The following is an 8892-nucleotide window of genomic DNA, read 5'->3' on the forward strand; positions in this document are numbered from 1 at the left end:
GTGCTGTACCATCATCTCACCATTCTAAATGCATTTATTACTTCGTCATGGTGGGGCCAAGATAGCCTTTAGTTTATCTAAGTATATTGGATACCTTGGTTAACACAACTAGATAAATTTAAGAGGGATGTCAGTTAATTCAAAAGTGATGTCAACATTGAGTTTGGACTTTCTGTGAGTACAAGCCCAATTGTTAATTACCTTTTCTGTGTATATGAGATGGAAATTCTAATTAAGGAGGTCACTTAAAGTTCAAGTTTCTAATGAATCGAGCCAATCTAAACAAGTGCATGCTTGAGCTTTTAGCTCATTTGTGAAAAACCTTATTGGAATCTTGCTCTAGCTTTTATCTCATTTGTCACTTAAAGCTTTAAGCTCGGATCATTTAATAAAATTATGGCTCTTTGTGCTTGATTTCTGCTCCACTTATTAGTTAATCAAATGAGTCTCATTGAGCTTATTAAAGAACAATATTATCAATCAACATGTTAGTTAAGAAACTAACATTATTGAGCTTATTGGTGAGCAGCATATTGAGCTTATATCATGAAGTTTAATAGAATAAACTATTAAATAATTAAACATTTTAATAGACATAAATAAGCAGCTTTTTCTTGTAACAAAATCTTATTATTTTGTGGGTTTTCTTGCTTGTACATATTTTGGGCATAATCATCATAATATCCATCATGTTAAGTTTAGCAATGAGTTTCGGTTATCACAACTATTAAATAAATAAGCATTTCCAGAGTTCATGCTAGATTAAATGTTTGCATCAGAATCTGCATATTGAACATCTCTCCATTATCACAACTATTTCTAGTTAGAGTTGTAAGATTTGATTCACCAAATCATTGTAGTTTTTTCCTTAGTTGATTCACAACCTAGTTTTCCCTTTCCTTTCTTGACGTATTTTTCTTCGATCAAGAATGGTTCTTCCTTCTCGTTGTAACCAGCACTATTCAATATCATGCACTATGGGTTCTCTTCAAACTTAGCATTTTGAATCAAAATCTTGATCTTTCAGCCATCACGTCAAGGAGCACATATATACACGTATTGTAATTTGGATTTAATGTGAAAAAATAAACTAACCTTGCAGCTTTATTAGTGGAGAAAAAATAGGCAAACATATAAGGGGAAAAAACTCTCTCTCTTGAATTCCCTCACTGATGTCTTCCTGATTTGATTCTCTCTCTCAAGCCCTGAAGACTTAAGATTAAACCAATGTTGTTTATATGTGTAAAGAAGACACATATGCACTAACAATAATAATCTTTCGCAACCCACTTCCACTTGTAGAATTGGGTGGATTAGGCACATCAGAGTGGAGTACAATACATGCTAGTATATTCAAAGTGCAATGTCGATTTCATGGGCATTGTTTTTGTTTCTAAGCGCAAAATGCTAAAGACAAAGCGAAAAAGTACTTTTATTAACTGAAGCACTCATATCCTGTATAAAACTATAATACACTGATACATTCACCAACAATTATAAAAAAATATATTACTATAGAATATAAAAGAAATGTGATGCACATACTTGAAGATAAACTTCAAAAGTGAACTTGTAAATTAAAATTTTAACAATTTTTAACACTTTAATGTGATAATTAAAAACTTAAAAAGTATGTAGAAAGTAAAAAATCTTATAATTTTATATCACGGGCTAAATTTTAAAACCTAAAAAGGTAATAATGACTCGAGCATCATAAAATAAGATGAAAGAATTCAGCAATTGTCATTCTCTCTTTCATGCACACAATCTTTTACTTTTTAAAGTTAAATTTTTTATCTTTAAAATTTCTTATACTTCTTGTTCTTCTTGTGAATCAATTTTATCTTTTTTGCACAATAGGTATGGATTCAAGCCGGGATGAAGTAGCCCTTATTATGGATGAACTATTTTTTGAAGACCTATTAAATCTTACAAATGACCTTCGATCAACTTCTCTTTTTCAAGTAAAATTTTCATCACTAAATTGTTGCTGATAACACCCCTTTTTTTTCCTGTCATTCACTCATAAATCATCAATAATCAAAACTAAGTGGATCAATAATACTTTCAAATTGAATCTTCTTTTTAAAGCTTGATTGCACTTGATGAAAATTGAATCATCTAAGCATCAAACAATTTCTCTTTTTCATATGATCTGTTAAGAAAAAATCATATTGAATGCATGAACCATATGAATTATTTATTATGTTTAAAACTTTAATTTATAAATCCGCTCAATGACACTTAATTTCCTCTCACACCCAACAACATTATAAGTAATACCAAAATTTTGATGGCCTATTTTTGTAAAGTTGTGGCTGATCCATCAAGCCCCACATAATGCCCAATACATATGCATTCTCTTATCCTTAAGCGTTTGAACTACATAATAAAAGACATGTTGCCATTCTTTAATTTGAAGAAAAATGAAGTCTGTCTATATATCTATATCTATATATGTATATATTTATATATAGTAAATAGGAAATATCATAATTTATTGGCTTGCAAAACATGATTAGATTGATTATCCGTGAACACGTACTATATATTCTTTACTGCAATTTTTTTATTCGTGCATCTATGAGTTCAAAAAGATTCAATACAATTGTTGAATATTCAAATGCATATGTAGGCTTTTCGAATATTATGTTTAATGATGAATTAACTAAAAATTTAATTATGATCAGTCTATTTATTAGACATAGTTGCACCCCTTCTTTTGCCCTTTTTTTGGTGAACTTCCACTTCCTTTAAAAATAGGCTATAATTTTTTTCAGCTTAAAAACTCAATTTATTATAAGACAACATCCGAATGACTCGACCATAGTAGATAATTGCTTTTATCATATAATCTAAACTCTTCAACTTCACTACACCGAAAGTGGTTTTTATTGATATATATCTCTGATTCTATTTTCTACATTTTTTTTTTAATTCTCATTTGTCACATTTTTCTTTCATTCTTGAATTTTTTTTCTGATTTTATAAACAGTAGGTAATAGTCCATTGAACTTATATATATATATATATATATATATATAGTAATGCTTTTTAATGATGAAACTTGTGTTCAATGGTCTTCTTATGTTCAAAGCCATCTTTTCTCTCACGAGCGCTTTTTGGAAGTCTTCTCATGATCTCTAGCTCTTGGTTCTTGACTTCTCTTCAGTCAACATGTGGCCCTTGGGAATTTTTGAGGAACCCTAATGAACTATCTTTTGGTGTTGAAGTCCTCTAAGAAATAATACTCATGGCTTGGGAATTTCTGAGCAACATTATCTCTCTTTGGAGTTCTAAATGTTCACATTGCCTTGATTGGTCCACATATTATTGAGCCACTTGATTAGTTAAATTGAGAGATGTTAATCTTGATTTTGAGAGAAAAATTGGAATTATTGAATAAACTAAACTTGCTGTACTATGAAATTGCTATCTGCGTTTAGAAGAATGCTGTATAATTTCTAAAGACCCCATCAATTGAAACACTTAAGGATATTTAATGGAGTCAGTAGATGCCAGATTATTGAAGAGGAAATATGCGTTTGAAGAATGACAAAGCATAAGGCATACACTTATTATAAGATACCAAAAGATTTGAGAGGATACTATGCAAATCGATTTGTGCTAATTTGCGTAGCAGGCTAGTTAGTGAGTATGGAGGATATATTAAATTTAAAGTTAAGATATGTAACAGAATTTTAAAAAAATGTTAAAAATGAAGAATTCAATAAAAAGTGGAGATGTTTTGAGATAATTTATGTGAGTTTTGAAACGATAAATTTTTTTTTATGAATACAGTAATTTGAATTGTTATGTATTCTTATTATTGTTAATGGAGTATTGCTCGTTGTGGATGTTTCTTCCAGAACTATAGAGTTCAATGTCTCTTGAATGGGTAACAAATGCTATTTTAATGAATCGTGAGTTGGTAAACATGAAAAAATCATTAAAATAGAAGAGAGATATAATGTAAATAAGACGCAAGGTCGTTCAAGGTCATGAAAATTCAGTCATTGGATGAATAAATTCTAAATTTAAGTTGAAAAAGAACTTCTTGGAGGAAAAATTGCTTAATTTCATTATTCACATTTAGGGTACAAATAGCCTTCCTGATTTTCACACTTCCCCTCAAACTGGGTCATAATGTTGTAAAGGCCTAGCTTGGTATTCAACTCAGCGAAGTTGTCTAGAGATAGAGCTTTAGTTAAGACATCGACAACTTGAAGATGAGTTGGAATGTAGATCAAGTGAATAATGCCACCATTGACCTTTTCATAGATAAAATGTCTATCAACCTTAATGTGTTTGACCCTGTCATGTTGCACAGATTCTTTGCAATATCAATGGCGGCTTGGCTGTCACGGAACATTGTGGTGGGATTGACCATGGAGTATCTCAACTCATTTAGTAACATTTTGATATACAATCGTTCACAAATTTCCAAAGCAAGTGTCCAGTACTCCGATTATGCACTATTTCTAGAGAGCACTACCTGCTTCTAGCTACTCCATGTGATAATATTTCCCCATACATAGAAACAATACCTAGATGCAGATCTTTTATCGGTGAGTCCTCATGCCCAACTAGTATCAGTGTAAACCTTTACCTTGTTGTCTGATTTTTTGAACAAAAACCCTCTATTAGGGGTTTTTATTTGAAATCTTGATATATTATAAGCTATCACCAAATATTCTTCATTTGGACTATTCATATATTGACTCACAATGCTGGCAGAATAAACAATATCTCAAGTCTAGTGTATGACATGTAAATGAGCTATCTCACCAATCTTTAGTATCCATTTTTTTCCATATTTCAATACTTTTTTTTATATTATCTATTTCTCTCTTGGTATACATATATATACCGAAGAATACACCCATAAGATTGTTAGGCGATTTCTTGCATGATGTTGATTATATATGATTCAGTTGCGCTCAAATCCATATGACAAATATATACTTTTATCAATATCTTTATCAACAAAATTTTATAGCTCTAGAGTGCCATCACAAAATTAGATCCACCATTCAACTATATTTGTATGAAATAATATAATTTAAACTTAGAGATTTTAAAAATGGATGGTCAATTGCTTATTTAATTAAAGATATTAAATATTAAATTTTGTCTGGAGAATGTTTTGCAATAGTATCTTTAGCTCATTGTAGGAAAAAAAAAAAATCTCTCTCTCAACAGTTGCCCTCTCTTTTGGTATAAACCTATCCATGCAATAGTGCAGTCCCAACTTGATCTCATGGTTGGGGTTGTTCTCATCTTGCTAGACTGTAGAGTTAAGGAAATATCTAGCAACATGAAAATGACAATAAAGTTGAAGTTTTCACTTCTCATAAGTAATATCTTAAGTTTTCATATGGTTAGCCTCCTTTCTTCTTAGGTTGCGAGCTATTACCTCCTTAGTCTCATGCATTGCATCATAAATAAAAATCATAGTTGACTTTTTTCTTCATTAAGTATCCTCAAAACGTAAACCAATGGCCTTGTGTTTGCTATTGCATATGTAATGCTAGAACAAAATTTTCATTTAAAATAATTTTTTTTACTTCTTTTCTCATATGTTCTTTTTACCTATGCTTCACTAAGCTATTGAGTGAAAGTAAAAATTGCATCTAAAGATTACTTCTAAGGAGTATGGGTTATTTCTTGGAAAACTTCATCAGCAAAGCAATATCCATGGATGATTGCAAATATATATTTTTTTATTTTCTTTGCTTTTGTATAGGCACTTTTATGCTTTGAAAAGTCATCAAATTTCTCTAAATCCAAGTTCATGGCGTTTTCAACATAAGGTGTTCAGTATAAATATTTTATCTTCTCCGTCAACTTATCTCAACCGTTCTAAAAACACTAGCATTATTTGTCATAACCTGAACACTAACTGCTCTCAAGTCTTTTTTTTCACCCTACTAAGCAATCCAAAATTAAAATCTACACCCTTCATTTAATCAGATGCTTCACCATGACTTCCATCCTCCACATTTAACATATACTGATACATTGAATCTCTTTCACCCTTTATTAGATATTGGTGACACGGTAGAATTTAAGTGTAAAACCCTTTAACTAAAATGATGCCAAACTCTTAAAAATTGAGGTGCCGTTTGGTGTAACGGTAGAATTTCAATAGAAACTCCAAAGTAATGCGTGGTCTCTTGAATCATGAATGGGACAAAGTGCTCTATGGTGAGAGCCAACTCTTGAATCTGTAAGAGTCACCTCTAGAGTTCTATTTGCCTAGTGGATGATTCTTGGTATGAAAACTGATGAGGAAGTCAGTTATTTAAGTTGGGGAGATTGTGAAATCCCTTAAGTAGAATGAAGCCAAACTCTTAAAAATTGAGGCTTCTATGAAACCCCTTAAGTAGAATGAAGTCAAACTCTTAAAAATTGAGGCTTCTATTGGTGTAACTGTAGCATTTCAATGGAAATTCCAAAGTTAAGCGTGCTCTTCATTGAGTATTCCTAAGATGAGTGACTGGGAAGCTACAGCAATTAGGCAAAACTATGAGGCCGTCTGGCCAAAGCTGACAATATCTTGATGGATTAGAGTTTGGGCTGTCACAAGAGTGCCTTACGTGCAGGAGAGCCTATCGAGTTGCTTTGCTTGCGAGAGAAGGGTTTTGTACGGCTTTGCAAGCATTCAAGCCGAAGAGGAAGAACTGAGCCATGTTTAAGGTGAGTTGGGGTTTGTTTGAATAAAATTCTTTTACATATGAAATGAAATTTATAATTAAGTGTTAACATGTGTTTATATGCGAATTAAAAATGGAAATCAAAGATAGTAGAATAATTATTTGGAAGAGAAAAAAAGGAAAGTTTGACATTAATAAAATAAATGCTTAATTAAAAAATTATTTTTAGTCAATTAAGTTATAAATTATTAAGTATTAAAATAAATCTTATTACTAATTAATTTCAGAAATCAAGGTGGAAGGATATTCAATTTGGATGAAAAGAGTTAGCGATAATAAACGGTTAGTGTTTTACTTCCAAAAATATTTTATTTAAATTAGTGTTATTTAATAGTAGTATTAATTGTAATATTTAGTATCGGGATTGATTTTTGAAGAAAGTGTGAATTGAAAGAATTGAAAGGATCTGGATCTTTAAATATTAAAAGATAAGGAAGTTTTCAAGGAAAATGAGGAAAATAAGTAAAGTTGAGGTGAATACTTATATTTTTAAATTTCAGTAATTTTTATTTTTTCTAAATGTAGGCTTGATTTCATTTATGCTCTGTTCCAGTGAAATTTTGATTATAATAAATTCTTCATATCATATAGAAAAATATGCATGAAAAATAGTCACATAATAAATCTCTTATAAAATTAGTAGATTTTTGAATGACATTTTAATTATAGTAGATGCACACATATAAATTATTGAATGACTTTCAAATTCTAGTAAAGATACATATATTAGTTCCTGATTCTAGTAGATGTGCATTTATCAATTATTAGATGAATATAAAGTATCACATAAGAAAACAATCCATCCTATGAAAAAAACAATAGTATATACATGAATGCTTGTATTTGTATGTTAAGAGGAATTCACCCCTTTATGGTACTGAGAGAGGACTCTAATGTACCCGCGCAGTTGGTTATTTTCTTACAATCTCAAACAATTATGAAACTTAGGTCACCGACTCTTGTGCTGACGGGAGAGTATTGTTAGGGATGAGTACGCACTTTACCACTTCAGACAATTGTGCAATTGAGATCACTAAAAACTTTGTGGACAGGAGAGTATCTGTCCAAGGGCATCTTAGTAAAAGAAAAGTTAAAATTAATATATATATATATCTATATATATATATATATATACTGGGGAAAGAGCATCGGAGGCTCCCTACGTGTTAAAATTAAGAAACAGGTATAAAAGTTGGAGGGGAAGAGGATCCCCTTCTAAAACAACCAAAAAATACTTTTAACACATTCCTAGGGTTCCTCCTCTCATATTACAACTCACGCGAAATGAAAATTCCAAACTTACAAGTATACCGAAGCCAAAAAAGCAAAACTTAAAATTAGTATACCTGTGCCCGTGTAGTAGAAATAACAGGAAAAGGAACAAAAGAGAATCCAAGAAAAAAAAAAGAGGCAGCAGGAAACTCCTAATCCACTGGAAACACTTCAGCAAACAGCACTGCAAACTGAGATGTTGATCGACTGAGCAGAGCAGCCAAACAACACGACTAGCGTAAATCAAGAGATCAGGAGAGCCAGAGACACAAAACCAGAGAGGAGTGCAATCTGAAACCTGCCAGAAAAATAAAGAAACCGCAAGAGGGAGGGTGCAAAACCAAACCATACTAAAGACACGAGAGCACCCAGCCGTAGAGCCGAGCATCAAGTAGTTTCTAAAATCTAACATAAGGCAAATCCAGACTATCCCTAGTAAGGAGACGTCTGAGGGGAGCAGAGGGAGATAAACCTACAGAGCATGCATCCCCTGCTTGCCTAGCCAACCAATGGACAGGGGAGTTTCCCTCTCTATGGATGAAACTACAACTCACTTTCATATGTCTTTCAGAAATAAAAGCATAAATACGTTTAAGAATGCATATAATATCTCAAAGAGGAGGAGAGATACCCAGCAGTATATCATAGAGCATTTTCGAATCAGTTTTCACCTCAATTGTATGACAATTGAAAGCAATTGCCACCGTTAATGCAAGAAAAACTCCCCAGCTTTTTGTGGCTAAAGGGTTGTCAGTAGCAACATGAGAAGTAAAATAGCACATACACTTACCCTCAGAATTTCTAAAAATGCCCCCAACCGCAGCAAATAAATGGTTCCAACAGCCATCCACATTCACCTTAACCCATCAGGAAGAAGGGGGAGCCCACCTGATTAAACGCGGGG

General features: G+C 32.0%; 1 protein-coding gene across 1 annotated transcript in view; it reads left to right on the forward strand.

Moving 5' to 3' along the window:
- LOC110033786 (DNA repair helicase XPD) overlaps nucleotides 1-8892 on the forward strand; it is a 63823-nt gene that overhangs the window by 19983 nt on the left and 34948 nt on the right. The window lies entirely within an intron of this gene.

Source organism: Phalaenopsis equestris, unplaced genomic scaffold, assembly GCF_001263595.1.
Source record: "Phalaenopsis equestris unplaced genomic scaffold, ASM126359v1 Scaffold001289, whole genome shotgun sequence".
In the NCBI taxonomy this organism is placed as follows: domain Eukaryota; kingdom Viridiplantae; phylum Streptophyta; class Magnoliopsida; order Asparagales; family Orchidaceae; genus Phalaenopsis; species Phalaenopsis equestris.